At 46.7% G+C, this 25,494-nt stretch overlaps 1 pseudogene; it reads left to right on the forward strand.

Moving 5' to 3' along the window:
* Positions 1-12,155: 12,155 nt before the first annotated feature.
* LOC120840513 lies at positions 12,156-12,915 on the forward strand (annotated as a pseudogene).
* The last annotated feature ends 12,579 nt before the right edge of the window (positions 12,916-25,494 follow it).

A 25,494-nucleotide genomic window follows, 5' to 3' on the forward strand; every position in this document is an offset into this window, starting at 1 on the left:
AAAAAACTAAGCAGATGTTGTAGGGGCAGCTTACGAAGCATTTCATAGTGGATGAAATCAGGACCTGGGGCAGACTGTTTCCTAATGTCAAGAGTCAACTCCAGTTCACGGAGCGTAAAGGGTTGGTTGTATGGTGTAGAGGTTGCCCCTGACATAACTATTCGCTCGCATTCTGCTTTCATTTTAAACTGTTTAAAAGTGGCACTGTAGTTTTCAGAACTCGAAACGCTCTGGAAGTGAACGCCAAGAGTATTGCCCAAGTCTTTCAGTGATGTGGGAACAGTCTTGAACAATGGAGGGATAATAAAACAGCGGTAATCCCCTTAATTTTGCGATAACGGTCCCACACCTCCTTTGCGAGGACCAAAGCTGTTCAGTGAGGAAACATATTTCGTCCACGATTTCTTTTTTGCTTGCCTTCTTGTCCAGCGGGCTTGAGCTTTTCGGCCTTTTGAATTCGATATTGTTATTTACGGTGGGGCACCGTCAAAATATGCCCCAAGCTTTGTCTTGTTTCTTCATTGTCGTGGAACATTCTTCAGTCCACCATGGCTTGCACTTTCTTGGTAATTTCCCAGAGGTGCGAGAAGTAGATTGTTCTGCAGCCTCAATTATCTTCTCAGTAACATAGGCTGTAGCATCATCTGGAGACAAGACTGATAATAACGAAATATCAAATGTTGCAGATGAGCAAAAGAGTTCCCAATCAGCTTTGTCAAGGCGCCACCTTGGCGCACATTCTAAAAGAGTACTAACAGCAGCAACGCTCTCTACGACAATCGGGAAGTGGTCGCTCCCGAATGGGTTTTCTAAAACCTTCCAAGAAAAACAAGGAAGCAGAGATGGCGATGATAAAGATAAATCGATGCAGGTGAAGGAGTTATGTGCGTCACTAAAAAAGGTTGGAGATTTCGTGTTTAAAAGACAAAGATTCGATGACAATAAAAGTCGTTCTATGAGTTCTCCACGCGAATCAACTCGTGCACTGCCCCACGTGGTGTGACGAGCATTAAAATCCCCTAATATTAAAGGGGTTGTGGTAGTGGGGCAATGAGCTTTTGAAGCTCACGCATGTGCACTGTGATCTGTGGCGGAAGGTACAATGAAACAACGGTGATTAAACGGTCGGTCAGAACCCTCACAGCCACTGCCTCGAGCGGAGTGTCAAGGGGCACCTCGGCACATGCCACCCCTCTCTGCACAACAACTGCCACACCACCGGCTGAATGAGATGATGGGCGGCCTTTACGAAAAGTGTGATAGGATCGTAAAACATTTGAATGACTGGAATTTAAATGAGTCTCCTGCAAAGCCAGAGCTATCGGTCGTAGCTCACTAAGAAAAAAACTAATGTCATCAATGTTGCGTAGGAGACCTCGACAGTTCCATTGCATAAAAGAGAGATGACCCATAAAAATTATTTAAAATCGATAAAAAGTCGTGGGCAAAAGTGCATAAAAATATCGGTGTGGATGCCTTTTAGTGAAATCCCATAAAAACGCATATAAAAGTTAAAAAGATACCTACATATAATTCAGCTAATTTTTTGTCGGAGCTAAAATCCGAGGAATATCTCTTTTCTTTCTAGCATTGTCCTTCTGTCGTTCTGCGGGGTCACCCGCGGAAGACGACAAGGACTCCGCTCCCGAAGGAAGCAAGTCGTCATCTGAAGCTGGACTGGCCTCTTCCATTTTCTCTTCCATTGATACCTCAGGGCCCTTCAACGAGACTGCCTCGTCAGAGTGACCCGGCTTTCTCGGATTGTCGGTCAGGCGAGTGGTCTGTGCCCGGCCTCTGCCTGACGAGCCGGCAGGCACCTAGGATACCTGCGCTGGTTTTTTTAGGGGTGCAGAGGAAACACTGCCTGCCTTCGAGCATGAAGGCACAGGGGTGGCAGTTTCCATGCTACCCTCGGTGGATGGGACATTTGTGGTGCGCGAGAATGGTGCGGTGGTGCTGGTAGAGAAGAAAGAAGAAGAGAAAGAAAAGGAAGAAGAGCGAAAAGAGGCCGGTTGGGCAGGCGGTGGAAGCCGACCTTCGGAAGTCTGAACAGACTTCCGAAGGTCGGAAGTCTGTTCGTGTGAGTGAGCGTTTTTCTGGTGTGAGTGTGAGTGTAAATGTGAGGGTGAGTGAGTCTACTTTAGCGCTTCTCCTGCAACATGTATATCCAATTCGCCCAAGCATCCATTCTCTGAACAGACGCCGTCATCGACCCTGGGACTTGGCGAAGGGGTCCCGATCGACGTCGATCTCCATTGTTCCCCACGACGAGCACAGACAGAAGGAAGACGGCTGACTGTGAGTGATGCAGACAAACACTGACTGAGCCACCTGCGTTGATCGTGCAGATAGTTTTCCTTCTTCATTTATTCCAGTTTACGTCCTTATTTTTCCTACATTTTCTTCCCGATTTCTTAATTTTATTCTAATTCCAAAAGTAAAACTTGTTTATATTCACAAGGTCTCCTAATTTGAAACGACCCTCTATAACATATACACACTCAAGTGTTGTGACGGCTAGCAACGTCACACATTGACCTCCATGGCCTCCTCCACCCCCTATGTAGAGGAAGGAGGGGATCCCTTTCGGACTTGAGAAGGGGTGGGGTCAAGCACCACCCGAACCTTCGGGGCCAGGCGTTGCGGAAACGCCTTGGACTTCGTGAGCTTCTGTGGGGCCTCAGGCGTCTGAGATCCCATAGAAGTCTCTGTAGGGGTGAGGGGACTGGCTGGGCACTCAGTGTCTCGAAGACTATACTGGGTACCCACTGATGCCTTTGACAGCGACCTAGTCCCCCTGACGGCCGCCTCGGCGTACGTTCTCCTTGAAGGAACGAAAAGCGTTTTCGTGATTCATGGTAGCTCAAGTTTTCCTTTGTTTTTAAAGTTAAAATTGTTTTCTCCTCTTTAAACTTTGGACACGATCGCGAGTAAGCAGGATGGGCACCACTGCAGTTGATGCACTTAGGGGTTGAGCTGCCACACGACTGTTGGGTGGTCTGTGCATGCACACTTTCCGCAGGTTGTTTTTCCGCGGCAGGTGGCAGAGCCATGACCAAACTGTTGACACTTGAAGCAGCGTCTCGGGTTCGGGGCGTATGGGCGCACCTTATAGTGGAGGTAGCCCGCCTTGATACTTTGTGGCAGCACCGTGGAAGAGAATGTAAGTATTATATGTCTTGTTGGTCGCTCGTTTCCGTCTTAACGAAGCAGAATTCGTCATACTGCCGTTACTCCTTGAATGGAAAGACCTTCAAAAATCTCCTCGTTACTTGAGTCTAGCAAATCATCCTCGGAAATTACTCCTTGGCAACCATTTAATGTGCGATGTGGAGTGACGGAGACTCTATACTCAGAAATCTTGTTTAGGTCCAAAAGGGCAGCACTCTGTGTGCAATTTTCCACTTCAACAAGCAAGTCACCAGATACTAGCTTCTTTGCTTTGGAGTTTTTGCCTACAAGGGTTTCTAGGGTTTTTGCGATCAGAAAAGGTGACAACTTCGCAAGAGGTTTTTTTTCTTGTTCAGAGTGCATAACAAGGAATCGGCTAAAAGTGCTCAGTACCGGTGAAGACTTATCATTCAGTTTTACTTCGGTCCGACCCCTTTTCAGGGGCCGATCAGAGGGCTTAGAACGGAGGGGTGCCATAAGAGGGAAAAGAATGTTCAGAATCCGCGGTGCATCGCCCACCACCGAGCCCAACAAGGGGTTAGGTAACGCATCATAACAAGAAGGGCTTGGCTGGAGACGTTACACTAACAGTGCTGCCGGGAAACTATACCCAGGTGTGGGTCAAGACAGAGGTCTATTGCCACCCAAGGTTAGCCCTTGCCGCCAAAGAGGGGTGAAAAAGAAGCAAGAGGAATGAGAGAGAAATAAAAGAAGCAGGAATGGTAAAGGTAAAGGTAAAAGATTGGAGGGGATAGTAGAAGAAAAGGCGACTAGACTGAATCATCCTGGCCGGGCCTTACCAGGACTCCCGTCTACAGGAAGCAGGGGCCAAAGTGGTGTGTTGCCTCGCCCGGGGGGCCCCGAAGGGTCCAAACCTACCCCGGGCTCGGCTCAACCACCAGGATGCCCTTTTCCATCCGTCCGTAAAGACGGATGGAAAGACGGATCACCATCCGTCTTTACGGATGGTGATCCGCTTCACGGCCACCACAGCCTGATTCTGAAGTCCAGCCAGAATTTCATCCTCACTGCGGTCTATGAGATCAGCCTCAGAGATGACACCTCGGACACTGTTCAGTGTCCGGTGTGTGCTGACCCTTATCTGGTGTTCTCCTAGACATGTCTGTTTTAAAAGTGTTCCGCTTTGAACTTCAGTTTCTACTTCTACGAGGAGATTGCAGAAAGCTTTTTCGCCTTGAAAGCTTTGCCAATGATGGTATCAAGGCATTTAGATACAAGAAAAGGCGAGAGCTTAGCCAGTGGCTTTTCTTCATCTAGGGCTTGGAGGACGAAAAATCTTGGATACTTTGGTGGTTCTGGTGCTTTTTCAAAAGTAAGTACGGAGCAACCCCTTTTAGGGGGACGCACCGTGTTGGGTTTAGAAGAGGAGGCAGCCATAAGAGGCGAAGTTTGTTCGGAGCCTGTGGTGTGCCGCCCACCACAGAGTCCAACAAGGGAATAGATAATGCACCATAACAAAAAGGGCTTTGCTGGAGACGTTATGCTATTAGCACTGCCCAGGTACTATACCCAAGTGTGGTTCTGGACAAGGAGTCTGTCGCCACCCAAGGTTAGCCCTTGCCGCCAAAGGAGTTGAAAAAAGGAAAGAAGAGAAATGAGAAGAGTGAAAAGAGGAAGAGGACAAGGGTGAAAGAAAGGAGGGGATAGTAGAAGTGGCGACTGACTGAATCATCCTGGCCAGGCCTTACCAGGACTCCCGTCTACGAGAAGCGGGGGCCGAAGTGGTGTATTGCCTCACCCGGGGGGCCCCGAAGGGTCCAAACCTACCCCGGGCTTGACTCAACCACCAGGATGCCCTTTTCCTCGGACACGGTAAAGCCACGCACAGCCATACGTGGGCGGGCGAACCCGCATGGCTCAGGGTCCGTGGCGACGCCACCCTCCAAACACCTGCTTTCACAGGTGCCCCCTGCGGCGTTATTCAAGCAAAAACCCGGATTTTTTTTTCATACAGTTTCTTTTAATTTAAAGATCAATCTAACATCACGACCAAAGAAAGAAGACCTGTGATATTACTGAGCATAATTTCCAAGCCTATTGTGCTAACCCAGGAGCTCCCCCATGCCAGCCACTGCTCCGAGCACTCCGGTGCAAAGCGGTGAAGCTCGACGCGCACGCGCTTGCGAGACGCGGCACTGAGGCATGTGGCGGACACGACAATCAAGTGATCTTATCAGGAGTACAAGACCCTAGTTCTGTCTTATCACAGTAGTCGCCATCCGACTATCATGCAATGCTATATCGCAACATTTCGCTCCTGACATCGCCGACATCGCAAGGAAATTTAGGCGATGTCAGCGATCAACCTGCCAGTGCATGAACCGGCCAGTGCGGTGGACAAGCAATCTGTATGCTTCATTTGATCTTAATTCAAAGTGCAGCCAATGCTGTGTCTTAACCAAACAGCGTCAAAGTACGGCATCGAAATATCATGGCCTTTGTCCATCTTCCTGTACGTGTTCTTTCATTTACTAAATCAAGTGCAGTGTATGTCCCGTAACTTGAGCTTTAAGTGCATGTGCTTGTAGTTGTATGTGTTCGAGACCTCGATTGTGCACTTCTATATTATTAGGGTCGACCAATAACATATCCTTAGTTTTTGCTTTCCTTTAGCCCATCTTGGCACAGATGCAGTGCAATTCTCAGCAAAAATGGCTTTTTATTTTTATTTATTTATTTATTTATTTATTTATTCATTCTGCCAGCCGTGAGGCCAAGGCAGGAGTGGTACATATTTTCAAAAACATACCAAGGACACACAAAGAATTCAATAATTCAGTCACATCCCTTGGTGACATGGGAAGAAAGAAACATTTCAATTTCCCTCACAAAAGTTGACACACTTTGAGAGTTGACTATGCATTCAGGCAGCTTATTCCAGAAATCAATACATCGAACAAAAAAGGAATGCTTAAAATGATCCGTAGAGTATTGATAGGATCGGATATTTAAGCTATGTTTTTTTCTGTGGTACACCGGAGGAGACATCACGACGTATTTTCGGGTATCCAACATCGAATGACCATCTGAAAAAAAAGTTTCATTCTATTCGTTTCTAATCTGGTCTTTATGCTAGGCAGGCCTGCTTGCTCCTTGAGTTTTGTGACCGACTCAGTCGACCGGTAGCAATTAAAGATAAATCTAGCAGCCTTATTTTGAATTCTTTCTAATTTATAAATATTTTGATTTGTGAATGGCTCCCAAACCGGACTAGCGTATTCCAGAGTTGGCAAAATTAGACACTTAAAGGCGATTAATTTGACATTGGAACTAGCGAACTCCAACTTTGTTTTAAGCATCCATAGTTTTTTAAAGGCTTTCTTACATACATAGTCAATATGGGAGTTCCAGCTTAAGTCACTTCTTAAGTGCACTCCAAGGTACTTATATTCGTTACCTTTAACAAGCGGAAGACCATTAAAACTGTAGTTAAATTGTAAGTGTTGTTTTTTGCGCGTTACATTCAAGTGCTTGTCCAAATTTAGTTGGTCTTCGTTGGAACTGATATTGGAGTAAATCACAGTGTCATCCGCAAAGTGCTTTAAAGTTACCGCGGAGTCAAAGTCCTTTCCCATGTCGCTGATAAATAATATAAAAAGAAGCGGTTTAAGTACCGATCCCTGCGGGACGCCGGATATTACTTGTAATGATTCTGTTCTCTCCTTTTTAAAATACACATACTGTTCCCGTCCTGATAAATATGAGTTCAACCAATCGACTATCTGATCATTCTTAAGAACGTGACTAAGCTTGTACAACAATTTCGGGTGCGATACGCGGTCAAAAGCTTTAGCGAAATCTAAAAATATAATATCTGTCTGCCCCCCTTTATCTACGGTTATGCTCAAATCATGAAAAATGGCGATTAGCTGCGTAGTTGTAGAACACCCCCGTCTGAATCCATACTGATTAGAGCCCAGAAGTTTGTTACTCTCAATAAAAGTGATCAAAGGCTTCGATAAGATATGTTCTAAAGTTTTACAGCACGTGCTCGTTAGGGAAATCGGTCGATAATTACTCAAGATAGTTTTATCACCCTTCTTAAGGACCGGAATTATCTTGCCACATTTCCAATCTCGGGGAATTATACCTTTGTCAAGTGTTAGGTTAAAAATTATTACCAGGTAATGGGAGCACCATTCTGCATATCTTTTTAGAAATATATTAGGTATTTCGTCAGGCCCGGATGATTTTTTAGCATCAAGGTTTAATAACAAATTGAACAGACCTTGCTGGTTCACTGTCACGTAAGTAATAGCAGGAATGCCACAAGACGCGTAGAAATTGGGAAGGATGCCATCGTCTCTTGTGAAAACTGACTGAAAGTAATGGTTGAATGATGAAGCAACTTGCCACTTGTCTGTTATAATAGAACCGTTCTTGACAATACCTGGCACAGTTTCCTTAACCGGAGACAAATGTCGCCAAACTTTTCTGGGGAATTTTTTAGAAAGTTTGTGAGTGAATTTTCCCTATAAAAACATTTAGCATTGCGAAACTCCGATTTAAAAGTATCCGAAAGGCCCTGTACTTCCTCTCGCTTTTGAGGTGTCTCGCATTCTTTAAAGGCTCTGTTATACTCCGACGTAACGCGCTCGCAAGCGAACGCTGGCCGAAGTCGGCTACGTCACGTCAGTCACGCCGCGCGCGTCAAAAATTCGCCCTCATTATACTACGGCGGCCCTGGCAGCTCCCGCGGCTTGCGTCGGTGCGCCGCCGGCGCGGTGCATGCGCAGAATTTGACTACGAAGGCACGTTTCCTGTGAGAGTGCGCCACTTCCGGTTCCTTTTCGTTTCGAGTAGCAGACGAAAATTCTCGCACTTCTTGAGCGCCAAGTTCGAGCGATGGCGTGGGCGTACCTTGCATGACAAAAACTCGCGCTTGCACTGTTGGTGCACCGCCTGCGCCGCAAGCGTAGGTGGTCAATATACATACGGTACATCTTTTACAAGCGCCCGGTCTACGGTACTCAAGCTTCCTCGTGTCGTAGACACACGGGTGAGGACGAATTCCCTCGATGAGCTTCTCGACGACCGAGTCCGCTTCTTTAAACATGACGCCTCACGGAGTGGTGCTCCCGTCGTCTGCTATTGCTCGTATTCGCCGCCCTTCCCGCGCGAGGGCTGCCGGGAGCCAGCGCGTGATGCATCCTGGTCCGGCATCGCTGGCGCGGCCGGCGCGGAATACGGCATGCTCCATTTTGGCGTCGAGGCGGTCAGGCTGCGTCGAACGCCGCCGGTCGCGTCGGTTACGCCACGACGCCGGAGTATAGGGCGTCGGGTTTTCGCCGACGTGACGTCGCTGTGACGCGCTCGCACGCGCGCACGCGTTACGTCGGAGTATAACAGAGCCTTTAGATTCCGCCTTTTTCTTTTTAGCCTACGCTTCATGCGAATAATATTTTTTGTTATCCACGGGTTTTGCTTGGAGATTTTTTTGACCCGGAGGGAAATAAAATTGTTGATGGCAGTGTGAACCATAGTTTTAAATCTTGCCCAGATCTCGTCTACAGATGTCGCGTTTAATGCGGAGAATTGCCTAAAGCTATCATAATGTACATTAAAAAAGTCACAAATACTTTCATCATCTGCCTTAGAGAAATCCGGAAAGGAAACAGTTTCAGGCCGTACTTTTTCACGCTTTCCTAAGGGACACGTCACGAGGACCATGTCGTGGTCGGAGATACCGTCCAAAACTTCGCACGAGTATCGCGACTGCGACAATCGTTTACTTAAAAAGACCAGGTCAAGCAAAGAACTAACAGAACCTTGCGTTCTAGTACTTTGTTGAACAATTTGCGTCAAATCATGAGAAAATACTAAATTGATCAAAGCTTGCGACGCGGAAACTTCCCCATGTGTTGCACACATGTTCAACCAATCAATGTTGGGCAGATTAAAATCCCCAGCCAGAACAATTCTGCTATTTTTACTTCGGACATGTTCACATAGATAATCATTTATACTCGTAAAATAGGTTTCGTTCGTCAGAGGAGGACGGTCAACAGCTCCGATCATAATTGGACACTTATTTATTACGATCTTGCAAAACAATGATTCAATACCATCTAAATTAGGCATCACCTCACTCTCTAGCTCCTCCTTGATAACAACTGCGACACCACCTCCACGAGACTCCCGATCTTTACGAAAGCAAACATAATTCGGTGGTAGAAAATCCGTATCTTCAACTTGAGTGCTCAACCACGTTTCTGTTATTATAACCACGTCAGGTTCATGTTCCAAAAGTATGGCTTCCAACTCGGCTCTCTTGTTTAATACGCTTCGCGCGTTTAGATTGATTACGGTGAGTAAATCAGGAACACGACTGATTTTCAGGGCCCTCTCTGTGACTCAGTTCCCCTTCAAGAATATCGCCGCTCCCATATGGACGGCGAGAACCGGATGTCAAATCCCAATAAAACAAGCTACCGTCTACGGCTATCTTGTCATAAACTAACCGGACTTTAGCGCCTCGGTTTCTTTCATCTCTTGCGGAGTCCCAGAGGCATTTTCTTAAACTTTGAACTTGCCTAGAAAAATCCTCACTTACAGAAATATTTGTGCCCTTAAGCCTATTACAGTTGCGTAAAATTTCCATTTTTTCTCGGTAGTTGTAAAAACATACTATTGTAGGCCGTGGGCATCGCCGCTTTTTACCAAGACGGTGGATGCGTTCGATACTTTCGGGATTTACGTTAACTCTTTGAAAAACATTAGCCTGGACGGTCTGCGTTAGTTCCAAAGCCGTTTCGTTTTCTGCTTCGTTTAATCCAGATATGATGAGGTTGTTGCGTCTGGAGCGGTTTTCGAGGTCATCTACCTTACGCACTAGTAGTTGGACAGTTTTTGTCAGGTCTCGGACCACTGCTTCCAGTTCAGTTGCCTTGTGAATTGCCGATTCCAACCTTATCATTCTAACATCTAGGTCTTTAAAATTTTCGGTATTTTCATTCACTGATTTCTGTAGAGATCGCTGATCTCGTTTTATATCGTTTAACGTTCTCGTCTGATCCTTTTGGCCATCAAGTATCATCGACACCTTTTCCTCCAGCGTGTAGGTTGGCCCAGGATTGAGCTCAACATCACCGCATAGAAGAAGTTGCCTTATCACGTCTAGACACTCTGCTACCACAGAAAGCACTTTGTGGGGGCACGGCACGACAACTAGGCACAAGCAGTTGCTCCGCATGCTACTGGTCCTATCGCTTACCTGTAAACAGGCGAAGACGAGCGGGTTAGACATGCTGCCGCAAAGCGTACCGTGCCCACCACTAGCACAGTGAAGTCCGTTCCAGTCTTTTAAGACACCCAGGGGCGTGGCAGTTCTTGAAGATGATTGGTGCAGCCTTGTAACGTGGTCGAAAGACGTGTCATCGGCGATCGATGTCTCGCCGTGGCGGATGTAGCATGATGATGACGGGGCAAAAGACACTATGCCCGTGTCGGACTCGGAAAAAATGATCGGCGAAGGAATCACCGAAGGCTCGTGGCTTTTTCCCGCGCCAAAAAGCAGGACCTGTAAACAGGCGAAGACGAGCGGGTTAGACATGCTGCCGCAAAGCGTACCGTGCCCACCACCACTGGTACAAGATGTAGCAGGCTTTCCTTTGTGGTGCAATTTGGTGGAAACGGCACAGCCCTTCCATCACTGAAATTGCGAGCTGATTTGCCGAGCTGTGGTTTTCTTCTAGAAAATCTGTCCTCAATCTCCAGCTCCTATGTCCTTGATGTCCAGGTATATTTCAGCCTTCAAAAATATGGCGAATTGCTAGGCAATTGTGTTGCATACGTGAAATGCTCTAGCATCACAAACGATTAGTGAAGTTTGTTTAGCAGCACGTCTTGCCTGTTCAGCAAGACGCCTACATTCCTGACGCTCTTCATCAGATAATTTAAAGTGTGACATGCATACATCTGAAATGATAAACTTGGTCATCTTCCAGAACCCACTTCTGCACTCCCACCTCAGTTACCTCTCCTCATGCACGGAACATATAATGAGCTATAAAAGTGGGTGCCGCGCAGCATTAGCCGCTTGCCGCGCTGCGGGCGCACCACAGGCACACCGCGCGGCTTTATCTGTATCAACCAGATCCGAGTGACGCGGCGCCGCGCGGAAGTGACGTAGGGATGCCAGCACCGGTTACCACGGTTACTGGTGCGCGCTGCCGCGCGGCACCTCTTCTTCACTGTGCATGTGTTTCCTGCTTCACTTAACCCCCGGTCACGACCTCCTCATTAAGAAATCAGTGTCAAGCACCTCACTCCTCTTCACTCACCCATCAACTAAGCAGTGTCGACCCTCGCGGCCACGCTTTTATCCAGGCTTCACACAATGCCGAACAGATAGTTAAAGAATTCTTTACACTAAAAGAGATGATTTACATGGACATCTGTGAAGTGCTTGCTGCTGGGTTGAGAACTGAACACGTTTTTCTGGCACAAGTGCTAATCTTTTGCTGCGTCTTGAAAATTCAAGAAAAACATAATCATCACACAACTAAGAACCAAGAGCTATGACTAAAGACCGGATTTTAGGCAAATGCCTATTTTTTTTCCTTGCGTTCCTATCGCCCTATTTCGATATATGAGCAGGAATTGGAGGTCAAGGATGGCTTTTATGATGGTTTTATAGCGCCTATAAATGCCTATTTTGGGTGTTGGTGCCTAAACTCCGATAAATGCCTATAAATGCCTTTTTTCTCCAATTGGCGCCTAAATCAGCACTATGTAGCGTCAAGTTTCGCTTTGGAGTGCGATTTGATACCTTTATTCATTCTACCTGGAAATATTTACTGTTCTGAATTTTATGGGTTTGAACCTGGTCTTCTTTTTAACACTCCCCCCCCCCCCCCTCCCTTTGCGCCGGTGCAACCGGAGCGGCGGCTTCTGCACGCTTTACGGGTATCTTTCCCGCAGGACTTGGCGGTGGACGCACACCTCTACTCCCCAGGGGAACTATGATACCGTCAGGGGCAAAGAAAGTGATGGGGAAAAATTACGCCCACCTCCCCTCGTGGGAACCCTGGCGTGATGCAACGGATCTGGGTGGTTCCATTGGTGTTTCCGTTGGGTTTGATTCTCTAAAGGAACCGTCGCATCAAGCAATCGTCGAGTACTGCGAGAACCCGTCGTCAGACGATGGGGAACGTGGCTAGAAGCTGTTGACTACTACAACTGCTACTTTTCGGACATCAAGGCCGTGATCAACGGCCTTCCAATTGACGAGAGTGTTGCAGTCACAAAGGCTCAAGCTGTCCCCTCCGTGAACAGCCTTCCAGGAGACCTCGCGTACCTTTGCGCCAACTTCACGTTCTTAGCGGATTTATATAAAAAAAACTTGAAAGTGCGGGAGAAACTCTTGTTACGAACGTTGCGCTAATTCTCCACGCACAGGAAAGAATCGCCACCGTTCCCGAAGGACCCGTCGCCGAAAAGGCACGTGCGAAGCTGCAATCGGTCTTGGACAAACGCAAGGGGCCTTCTGTCCTTAAAGAAGCTTCAGAAGTCCTTGCTGGTGAGCCCTGTAGGATCCCAGTGTCAATTAACCCATCAAATCTTCCCAAGTATAAGTACGCAACAATCACATCTGTCGACGTCGACCGTTAGTTCTCCGCGTACCAACTCATTCTCAGCGACAAGAGGCACAATTTTGAACCCGGAAATCTGGAGATGCTGGTAGTTACCTATTGTTTCTATAATTTTCATAGTGATTCTTAAACTAGGTTCCGCGCTCTGTCAAAACACAATTCTTAATATTTCTATTTCGAATGAGCGTATGTGTATTTGGCAGTGTTGAAAGGTCTTGCCTGTATAATTAAGGTACCTGTAGAAAATTGCTAAAGTTTGTACGTAAGTTCTCACGTAAGAACATGTTAATTTCTTAACAAACCTTGTCTATCTTGCATTTTCTTGCTTTATTGTAATTTAATTACGTCAGGCAGACATAACTTTGCGCTTTTATAAATCAGTATTACCATATTTCAAGTATTGTTTCTCCTGCCTGTTTCACAATATGCAACGCTTGAGTGACTTTCGCATCTGAACATGTATGTAAGCAATGCGCTTGTGAAATTAAGCCAATTAATCGCCATTAACCCAGAGGTATTACGGGGCAATTCCACGTCTAATGTCAATGTATAGAACTTGTTGTGAGAGAAAAATAAAGAACTGAATTGAATTGGATTGAACTGTTACTGCCATTGTGGCCTCATAGCAATGACATTTTTGGATTTCCTGTCGTGCTTACAGTTCGCTCACGTCTTCACTTGAAATTCTTAGCATTTATCTAAAATTTATTGCGCCTATTTTATTCTTTTTAGTGCCTAAAACGTTGTTTTTGCCGCGTATTGTTGGCGCCTAAAACGTGCTTTTTAGTGCCTAAAAATCCGGCCTCTAGCTATGACCCTCCTTGACCTACAAAGGAAGACAACCAAACAAGAATCTGAAAATAAGAACCTGAAGATTCAGAAAAATATTTCCCAGGTTTTCATTAGCATCTAGACATCGACATTGTCATGCACTAATGCAGCATGTTTGTTCTTATGCAACTTGCTGCTGCGGCCCTATTTATTTGAGTATACAGCCAACAACACAAATGTTTGTTCACAACTTGTTTTGTTTTTCTGATAAAAAATTAGATGTTTTCTTTCTATTTTGTCGTAAATTCTTGTTTCTAGTGAAATGCACTTTGCAATGCTGAGTAGAGTAGGCTCGCAATAATTTAAACTGATATTTCATACGTCTGCTTAATTCAAACAAATTTCAAAATTTTGGTTGTCCCGCTAAGCTTTTTCGTTAATGTATTTATAAGCCGTTTAATTCATACAGCGTTTTGTGTAATTCATATTTTTTTTTCTTGCAGCCCCGTTGAGTGTGCTTCTTTCCGAGCACCGGTGCACTGCAGAGAGGCAACACCTGCAGAGCTTGTTTCTACCAGAGTCATATATATATATTTAGAGAGAGAGTTTGGGCCATTCATTGGGAACTATAGGAGGTAAATGAGGAGGCGCCATTGGCCGAAAGCGGGCTGGGCGTTTTCCAGGGCGTCTTCACAAATTCGAATGTGGCCAACCAAAAGCAGAAAATAATAGCCTGGAGGTGGTCGCAAGAAACAAAATTAATAAGTGCGTCGGAGCAACTCTCAGTGACTGAAATTATGGTGCACGTGATGCTTCGATCACAGGGGAAATCAAGCTATTAGCACTCATTAAAAAATTTTCTCATGAAAATCGAGGAGATATTTTTGAATTCCTGTACCTACACGTTGTCTCGTTGAAAGGGGAAATTGTTTCAATCATTTTTAGTAGTAATCTTGTTCCTTCTAAATGGAGTAATTTAGACAGCGGCTGTAACCTCGCTAAAAGGTTGCAAAAAAATGCGTGTACCATGCGTACTGCTCGATTAGTCTTTGACAAGGCTTGCTTAACTTCCGGACGTCAATTGTCTATAAAAAAGAAGTACAAAAAACGCAGTAAAAAAAAAAAGAACTCCAGTGCCGTTCTTTTTTCGACTTTAAATTAGAACAGACTTCAAGGTGACCGCCAGCGTCGACAGCTTCACCCTCCGACAAGGGGCATGAGAGGCGACCTAACGTTTTGTTAATCGGACACGCTCTTGTATAACGACCTCACAAACGTCAGCTTGTCTAAAGATGGGACCTTCATAGTATGTCCATCTCCCTGCTGGAAAAAGAAAAAGGAAGGGAACAAGAAGGCCAACACGCCAGAGGCACTTCTTAGTGTTCCTTCTGCTCTTGGTCTGAACTGTAGTAAATTAAACACAATTAATTTTATTTTTCTTTTTTTATTAGTTTTAACGGCCAGCACGGGTCTCCTCGAGAGCCTGGGGCCCAAGGCTGCAGCCCCCTTCGCTGCGGACCTTAATCCGGCCCTGGTTTGAGTGGCACATTTGTCCCTTAAATCTTTTTGCATGATCATAATCGAAACAGTACGTGCACCATATTTTCAACCATGAATAATTACTACATTTAACTCTTACGCACTTGGCGTGCACCAGACACAGATAGCGGGCTTGATATGCTCTCTTGGCCAACCAGAAGCCAAAAATAATCCCCTAGTGGTGGTCTGTTAGGAAATTAGTTTCGGCTTGTGGTTGGACCAAGAGAGCATGTCAAGCCCGCTATCTGCGTCTGGTGCACGCCCTGGCTCTGTCCGCTCCTCCCATTGACCAAACTCTCGCTATATACGGCTCTTGCTTTCGTGGGTATTTCTTCCCCGCAGTGCACCAGTGCTTGCTGAGAAGCGCACTCAACGGGGCTCAAGCAGGCACACACGAGCTATGAAAACAGGCATCACACGAAAATTTCCATAGCAACTTGCGCGGACGATCTGACATGGCGGCATGGCATAGGTCCACCCCTATTGAAAATATTTCTAAAGGGCCCGTCAGCCTTGAAGGATTATGGGACCTCACAGGCCTTCAAAACCCTTCAAAGATACCCTACAGAAAAACCCTTCAAGGATACCCCATAGAAAAACCCTTTAGCCCCACAGCCCTTCAACCCGTCAGGCCCTTTAGCCCATCAACCCTTTAGACGCCCAAATGACTGTGAACCATAGACAAAAATGCAGGTCAAAACACTGAAAATTTATTGCCGACATTTAGTTTTACATGCATATTAGAACTCAAAAAGCAACGCTTGTTCAAACCCGGCGCAAGGAGCTGTAGACGAAAGGGATCACATCAAACAGGGACAACTGACATCCTTATTACAAAGGAAAATACCTTTCAAAGTACTCACAATGCCGCTGGGTATATTCCTGATGTACGGTAGTTCAGCTAATAAAACAGAGCAGGTGCACCTCACGGACACATACACAGTCTGTCAGCACGTTTAGCGAAAACCACGAACTCGTAAGCAGCACCCGCCGCCGTTGAGAAATCCCGAGCACAGTCACGGTTTCGTCCATGATGACATCGCGCCGGAGTCTTCGGCGTATTTTTCGCTCGCTGGTCTGAAGTCGGACGGACGAAGAGGCGCAAGGAACAAGTCCGGACAGCGGCCGTCATCCACTGTCTCAACACCCACAGTGGCATAATCTTGGTGCGCAGGCACAACATGCGGTGGGACGCTGACCCCGACTGCCAGGCTTTGCAGCGAGTAAGCCGACACCGGCCACCATCTCCTTGAATGCGCTGAACACAATGGCGCTCGAGCGGTGCTGAAGGCGGCCTGCGCCGAACTATGGTTCACCTGCGGTACCAAGAAAGAAACTGCACGGATCAAAACAGACCAAGGGGCGAGCCCTCAAAACCATGCATGCTCACCTTCCTGGAGGAAATTGGTCCGCTCCAAACATCCCGGCTCGTGGGATAACCGGAACCGCACACGAGCAGAGAGAAAATGGCTATGGCCTCCCCCGCTTGCACACAGCACCCTCCTCCCCCCGACCGCTGGCCTGGCAGCCCTGCACCCTCTCCCCATCGCCGGGCGGAGAGAGGCGATTGCTTTTTGGGGACAGTCCCCCGTGGGGGGACCGGTTCCCGGAACGAGTCGCTCCCGCGTGCGTCCCTGTTCCTGGAAAGCGCGCACTGCTCTCGGCTTGTTCTTTTTTTTTTTCTTTCTTCCTTGTTTTTTTTTTTTGTTTTTTTTTTTATACATGGCTGCACGTAGGGTGCCTTCATGTGCGCTTTGCTTAGGGTGGAGACATCTGGCCATTTTGTCTCACACTTTTATTTTTATTTTTTGTTCAGAAGCGCATGAAAGAACGTGTCCCTGCACGCACTCGTGGCGCTGACTGTGCTACGGCGACATTTTGTTGTCGTCGATTTCTTTGTATTTTAGCCGTGAGCGCGTGCTGTCGGCATCGGGTACTACAATGGGTGGCATCACCCTAAACAGAAGGACACTGAGGCACCCTAGCTGCACGTATTTCGCCTCGAGCGGACAGGATTGCGTTCGCCTCAAAACGCCGCTCGGCCAACACCACTCGGCCCGCGGCTCGTCAATTCTCCACATGGGCCGTCGCCCTCAGTAGCCTCTTTCGCGACCGAACACCCGGGCAGTGACAGACGGGTCCAGGAGCCCACTCGTATTTGATAGAAGAGCAGTAATAAAAATCTGACCGTGCTCACACACGATCGGCATTCTCCAAATACTTATCTTTTCCCCCGTAGCATACAATAAGCAGCTACGTTCATTAATTCTGCGAAATGTGTTTTTTCCACCTGGGCCGTTGCCCACACAGACATATCAAGAGGCCTGAAGGTTTTCCCGACCCCACTAGAAAAGTTCTTGACAGGCTTTCAGACATTTCAAGGCATCGTAAAGGGGACTTCAGACATTTCAGGAGGGCCTCTGACGGGGCCAGTGAACCCACCAGGAAATATCGGTGCCCCCGTCAAACATCTCAGAAATTCCTGAAGTCCCCTTCACACCCTTTAAAAAAATCCTGAAGTCCCATCAGAGCGATTTTCAATAGGGCCATCACAACGTCCGCGCAAGTGGCCATGAAAACTGCTGAGCGGTGCCCCTTCTCCTCGTGTGTGCCCGCTTGAGCCCCTCGTGGTGGTCTGCTAAGAAATTTTCATAGCCGAAAATAATTTCCTAGCAGACCACCACAGGGGCTTAAAGGGGCGGTGCAACAATATTCAATTTCAACGTTTTTCTTTTTGTTTTGTTTTTAAAATTTTACACGAGCTTACTGGCACTAGTGGGACTCAAGGATACTCGCACGCAACGCCACTGACCAAGAAACTCCTTTGTTGCGCTGTCATTTCGAGGACAAAACCGAACGTTTTCATTTAATCTCTCCTTCGCAAAACCTGATGACGTAGCTGGGTGGTAGCAGTACCGCCCACTGACGATATTTGAATGCGGCTCATAGATTAGACCCGAGCATTGCGCGGGCACTCGATTTGGGCTCGTGATATAATCTATAGCTCGAGAAGAATTTCGGTAGTGTCCTGTGTCCAATCGCTGGAATGACGACAACAGCCGAACCATAACAATGTCTGGAACTCAGCGCGTGTCCTGTGCCTTGCCAATCCCAGCGCATGGCTATGATCAACATTGGCGGCATATAATAGGCACCAGATCACGTGGCCGCTTGTTCTGGCTGCCAGTCGAGGGGAAGACCCAGGCACGTTTTTCTTTATTTTTTTCTGCGACTTCGATTGCGGGTGGCGAAAAACAAACGGGTACTTCACAGGTCATTAACTTCAGGGATCCATCTAAGAGGTATTTGCGCAAATTACAAAAAATCGTTGCATCGCCCCTTCAATAGTTCACATCAGATAGCTTCTTGGTCCGATTAACAAGCTTAATTTTGTTTTGAGTTGTCATGTGCTGGCCTAACAGTCCACGACAAACAACATGTTTAAGGGATAAATAAACTTATGTCATAGGTGTCATTAATGTTTCATGGGTGGTATACCTGCTTGTGACCAGTAGGCCTATGTAGAGAAAATAATCAAGTATCTGCTTTCCGTGTGTAGCCATTTGTACGGCAAATCATAATTTTATCTTGTGTCATAATTTGATAATGTTTGATAATTCAAACAAAATGCGTGGCTTCCTAGAGTATAAATTAGTGAGTCTATTGTATTTCTGTTGCTATCACGACAGCTCGGTTTTATTCACCAAAAAGACCTTGTCAAAAAGTACTGGCTGCTAAGAGTGCCTTTAACCCTCTCATGCATAGCGGCCTCATACGAGGACAGCTAATTACCAAAAAAAAAAAGGATAAGTTCTTCCTTCTAACAACTTTCTCTATGAATGGTGTCCTCAATTGAGAACAGGAGAAGCCTCACAGTGTGTTTCATAAATGGCATTAGTCGTCTCTGCCATCTTTTAAAATTGTCGCCTCCAGTTTGGCGGGAAATATTGAATCTCGTAAAATTCGGAAATAAAAAAAATCCCAACTCAGCCGCAGCCATTTGTATCAGTCTATGTTTTTGTATTTGGAATAATAAACATTTATTTTACGTGCACACCAGCACTTTTATGTTTTTGTAAATTTATAATGTAGATATACAAGAAAGTACACCTGTCCTCACATGAGGACACTATGCACCAGATGGTAATTTCACAAAAAGCACCACCACAAAAATAATGGTGAAAATGACAGGTCTGTTGTGCTACCTGCCTAATTTTATTTATTTTTTTTTTTTGCACGTGCGCGCACGCCGAAAATTTCGTCCTTAAGTGCGGTTGTAAAACCTGTTTTGTGGTGGGACGTAACTGTACTTGATGCCAGAAAAAAATACTTGAAAGCTTTTGCGATGACTTCAGGAAGAAAAAAACTCTCAAGAGAGGAAATCGATGCTCTCTTAGATCTCTCCAGTGATAGCAAAGACGAGTAAAACGCCTTATCTGGGTTCACGACAAGGAAAACGACCACGCAGGTGCGCCTACTGAATTCACTGGCAACGGTCGCTGACTGGCAAAGAAGCTGGCACTCACTGTCACTCACTGGTACTCTCTGGTGGTTTGCTGTACCACACGTTGCACGTCGGGGATATAGGCTCGCAGCTTACTGGGACAAAGTTGTCCACCAAGCGTAACAGTGTGTCGGTAGGTTCCCAGTGGTGGGCAGTAACTGGCAATCTCACTGGCCCGTTGCCAACCCACGGGGCGTTTCCAGCGTCACCCCAGAAGGATCTTACCGGCAGACAATTACCGCCCCATTCCCAAACCGACGAGTTGTGCTACTTGGGTATTTCGGGCTCATGATACATATTTTTAATGGCTCTTGTTGCATTTTCCTTTACAGATACCGTCCTGAGTATATGCAAAGTGTGCTGTCAAGTGGCCGATGCGTCATCGCTGTGTGGTCAGCAATAAGTAAGGAGGGTTTAGGCCTCCTCGTTAGAATTGCAAAGCAGTTGAATGCCGGAGCTTACTGCGACATCATTGACAACACGCTCGTTGCCTACGCTCTGGACAAGCCGTTCCCCGACCGCTGCTTCTTGCTGCAGCAGGATCGAAGCCCCGTGAACAAGGCGCGTAGAGTCAGCGCGATGCTGAAAGCTTCAGGCGCCAGCTTGAGGGGCCACCGAACGGTGCTGACCGCAACCCAATTGAAAACATCTGGGGCGCAATGAAAAAAAAATCTTGTAAAACGACATCTTAGTCGCGCTTCCGCTTACTCCTTGTCGGAAGCGGTGAATGAGGAATGGAACACTCTGCGTGCGCGTTCAGAGCTGGTTTCACGGCTCTAGGAATCGATCCCACGGCGACTACAGCAAGTGATTGCCGTTGAGAAAACCGGCCGTTAGCCATGGCTCTCCAATAAATATGTATCTCAAAAGGTTCTAACAATTATTTACTTTTTCAATGCGAATAAATTACTTGCATTTAATTTTCTCTCCCGCCTTTGTTCCTGAGCACATACCCCGATCATACTTTCACCGACTGGGCTCTTGGCTTTTACCAGCCACCACTGTGAGCGTATTGGGTTTCCCGAGAAGTGATATATCCGATTAAAATGACAGCTTAGCATGTAGGAAGCACACGCTGCAAAAATGAATCAGCAAAGTTGAATTTGAACAGGCTCAAAAGCCGGTGTGCGCTTACACGGCGAAACGCGGTGCAATGTCGCAAGTGGTTTCGGAATGCATAGCAGACATTCGTCAGCGCCAGGGCACAACCACAAGATATGCAAAACAGTGAGCTTATCACCACACTGATCGCAGACTGGTGAATCTTCTCCCGAAAGCAGATGCCTATGGGTTACAAAAGAGTGTCCGATTCTCAGACGGCACAACAACGTTTCATGAAGTCGGCTGTTGCATAAAGAGCTTTCCCAAACTTCCAAAGCCGGTTTGGTAACATGAAGCTTGTTACGAAACTCCATGTCCCATTCCAATTGCCAAGAATGAAGAATCGAGGACTTCACCAAGAGCTTAATATCTTGATAGGGTAAATAGGACAGAGATTGGGGAAGGTCACCGGCAGACCCTGCAAGCTTGTCGGCTTCTTCATTGCCTTGTATGCCAATGTGACTGGGTACCCAACAAAATTTTATATTTTGACCTCCATGCAAAGCAGTGCTAAGTTTAGATCGAATCTGTTGTACAAGCATATATTTAGTATCTTTAAGAGAGCAAACTGCAAGAATCACGCTTTGAGAGTCAACAAACATGACCGCCCTCAGTATTTTCCTATTGATAATGCATTCGATCGCCATTGATACCGCATAGAGCTCCGCCGTAAAAATGCTGGCGACACAATCGAGTCGTTGAACCTTGGAGAAGCGTTCTAAATACACAGCGCAACCGACAAAAAAAGAGGTCTTGGCAGCATCTGTATAAACATGAAGATAACCATCATACTTATTTTGCAGTTCACCATACTCTTGCTTAATTACAGCATGGGAAATACCGTGCTTGTTGAACTTCGCAAGAGACCAGTCAGATCCAACTCGATGTGCTTTCCGAGGTGGATTACCATTGACTTTCCTAACGAGGCCGACCTGGTCCAGGGGAAGGTGCAGAGAGGTGCGAAGATGTTCAATACGGAAGCTTAACGGAGTCACAATGCTTGATTTATTTTCAAAAAGGAAAAAAGAACCTTGAACTTGTAAGTGAAGAGTACGTCGGATGCTGGGGGTCGGCCAGAATCTTGTAAGCATATGTTAGACTAAGATATGTACGTCGTTTGTTCAGGGACAGCTCATTGGTTTCTGCATACAAACTGAGGACGGGCGACGTCCGGAAGGCTCCTGTTGCCAGTCGCAAGCCAAGATGGTGAACTGGGTCCAACATTTTAAGGGCAGAAGGCCGAGCCGATCCATACACTACTGCACCGTAGTCGAGACGGGATCGTACGAGGGCGTTGTATAACTGCAGGATACATCTTCAATCAGACCCCCAAGACTTGTGAGATAAAACTTTCAAAAGATTTGTGCACTGAAGGAATTTTTGCTTCAGAGCTTTAAGGTGGGAAATAAAGTTAAGCTTTTTATCAAATATTACACCAAGAAATCAGTGCTCCTTTCTAACTGTAATAGGTGTTCCATTTAATTTTGGGGAGGGATCCAAAGACAGCCCGCGTCGCAAATAAAAAGGACCACAGACCGATTTTGAAGCAGAGAATTCGAACCCATTTTCGTCGGCCCACTTGGACAATTTGTTTATGGCTAACTGCAACTGGCGCTCACAACTAGAAAGGTTACAGGACGATGATGAAATCTGTATATCATCAGCATAAAGAGAATATGAAATAGAGGGTGGCAGCAGTCGTGCGAGTGAATTCATTGTTAGCAAAAACAAAGTCACACTTAAAACACCCCCTTGAGGGACTCCATTTTCTTGAACAAAGGAATCAGATAGGGCTGAGCCGAGACGAATTCGGAAAGTCCTGTCTGTCAGATATTCCTTTATGCTTCGCAGCATACGGCCCCGGATATTACAGGCATAGAGGTTTCGGAGAATCCCATACCCCCACGCTGTGTCATATGCCCTTTCTAAGTCGAAAAAAACCGCAACACAGTGCTGCCTGTTTACAAATGCCTCACGTATCACAGTCAACAGGCGAACTAAGTTGTCAAGGGCAGATCGACCTTGGCTAAATCCACATTGATTGTTATCAAAGAACCTCTGGCTTTCTAACATGTAGACCAGTCGCCTGTTTATAAGCCTTTCATATGTTTTCCCAAGGCAGCTTGTCAGTGCAACGGGGCGGTAGCTTGATGGTTGTGAAGGGTCTTTGTTAGGCTTTAGGAGGGGGATATGTACGTGTTTCCAAGCCCGATGGAAACATGCCTTTTCCCACAAAAGATTAAAAAACAGGAGAAGGTTTTCAAGGGATTCTGGAGAAAGGCGGCACAGCATTTCATAATGAATTCCATCGGGATCAGGGGCAGAAAGCTTTGTCACATTAAGAGCCATCTCGAGCTCGCATCGCGTAAATGGTTGGTTATAGGATGCTGAATTTCCTACCGACATGACAAGCTTTTGTCGTTCCACACGTGCTTTTAACTGTCCGAAGGTAACACTGTAGTTGGCTGAACTAGATGAATTATAAAAATGTTCCCCGAGTATGTTACCAATATCTTTTAGTGACGAAGAAGGAGCATTAAACGTTGGAATAGCAAAGCACCTGTAATCCCCGTTTACTTTCCTGTATCTGTCCCAGGCCTCTTTGGCTGGGACAAAGCTGGTTAAAGAAGAGAGATAATTCATCCACGACTTCCGCTTTGCCTGCTTCCTAGTCCAACGAGCCTTGGCTTTTCGTCGCTTGAACTCAACAAGGTTCCTCGAAGTGGGGTATCTGCGAAATCTGCCCCACGCTCTATTTTGTTCTGCCCGTGTTGTGGCATACTCCTTATTCCACCAAGGTTTACAATTTTTGGGTATATTACCAGATGTCTGTGGAATGGACTGCTGAGCAGCCTTTAGTATCTGCTCAGTAACATAAAGTGTAGCGTTCTCAGGGAACATAGAAGAAAGAAGCGAAGGATCTAAAGTGGAGTGAAAATTAAAAAGCGCCCAGTCTGCCTTGTCTAACTTCCACCTAGGGACCCGCTTTAAAAGATTAGGCAATGGAACGGTACTCTCTAAAACAAATGGATAATGATCACTTTCAAAAGGGTTATGAAGAACCTTCCAAGAGAAGCAAAGAAATAATGAAGGTGAAGCAATAGAAAGGTCAATAAATGTGAATGAGTTGTGTGCCGCACTAAAAAAAGTTGGCTCTCTCCCGTTAAGAAGGCATAGCCCAGAAGACAATAAATGACGTTCAATTACACCACCACGGGAGTCTTGACGGGTACTACCCCACATAGGATGATGGGCGTTAAAATCGCCCAAAATTAAAAAAAGGTTGCGGGAGCTGTCCTATAAGTCCTTGCAGCTCTTGAAGGTTTAAAGGAATGTTAAGTGGTAAGTATAACGAAACCATTGTTGCAAGGCGGTCCAGAAGGAGACGTAATGCAACAGCTTCCAGCTGCGTGCAGAACGGAACTTGAGACCAAGCAACTCCACTCTGCACGACCACTGCAACACCACCAGAAGGGGTGGAAGAGGGCGATCTTTTCTAAAAACCTGACGATGTCTTAAAATATTAAAGGAATTAGTGTGAAGATGGGTTTCTTGCAAGGCGAGAGCGATGGACCGAAGCTGATCCATGAAATAGTTCACATCATCAATATTTTTTTTAAATACCACGACAGTTCCATTGCATAAATGTAAGTTAGTCATCTATAAAAGGTATGTAAATATGCTACTGAAAAAATAAACCTAATAAAATGAGTAAGATTGTAGAGTCAACACAAACTAGGTGAAAGACATTGGGATCATCATTAGGGCGGGACTACAGGCTTCTTATTCTTTTTATGTTTACTCGAGGGCGTTTCCCACTCCATATTGTCCTGGTCGGACCCAGGAGTGGACAGATTGTCAGCGTCCGTCAACATCTCCACCTCCTGAGAGGTATCCGTTGTTTTATGAGCAGCACTTGTCCGGCCAGGTGTCCGGGGGGGGGGGGGGGGGGGGGCAAATCCCGGCCACGTCCGGCTGGGGGGTTGCAGACCAGCTGGGCGACGGGTCGCCTGAGCTCGTCCGGTCCCCTCCTTTCACAGGAGCTGCATGGGCACCACGCTGCTCCTTCGGTAGGGGGGCCCTCTCTAGCGAGCAGGAGCGAGAAGTTCGCTCCGTCTCCCCAGGGGGGGGACCTAGGAGAGGGGGCAGGCGCGGCTGCTGCCGGCCTGTCCTTGGAAAGAGGAGCAGCACGCGTGCTACCGCCAGGGACTGGAGGAAGCAGCTGCTGCCCCTGTCGGGGAGCTGGGGCCCTGAAGTCGGCCGCTAGGATCTCGGGAGAGACCTGAGTGGCCCTCGACTCCGAGCGTGGTGCAGGGCCCCTGCGCACCACCTCGGCAAAACTCCCCTTTGATAAAAAGGAGAACCGCTTCTTGGCTTCTGGGTACGGTATGTTTTCCTTCGCTTTGATGGTAAGGATGTCCTTTTCCAACTTCCAAGAGGGACATGCCCGATAATAAGCAGGATGGGGTCCACCGTAATTAGCGCAGTGCGCCACAGCCGCCTCGCAAGTATCGGAAACATGACCTTGACTACCGCACTTCGCACATGTCTCCTTCCCTCGACAGCTGCGTGTTCCATGACCAAAACGCTGGCAACGGAAGCACCGCTGAGGGTTGGGGACGTACGGGCGGATGCGGCAGTTTGAGTATCCTGCCTTGATTGTCTCAGGGAGAGTGTGCCTTTCAAAAGTCAGAATGACATGTCTCGAAGGAATTTGTTCGACATCTTTCCTAAACATGATGCCTTTTACGGCGACGACACCAGTACCTTGGAGTCCCTCGAGGAGTTCTTCCT

Source organism: Ixodes scapularis, unplaced genomic scaffold (assembly GCF_016920785.2).
Source record: "Ixodes scapularis isolate PalLabHiFi unplaced genomic scaffold, ASM1692078v2 ptg000549l_1___fragment_2___debris__unscaffolded, whole genome shotgun sequence".
NCBI classification, from domain to species: Eukaryota; Metazoa; Arthropoda; class Arachnida; order Ixodida; family Ixodidae; genus Ixodes; species Ixodes scapularis.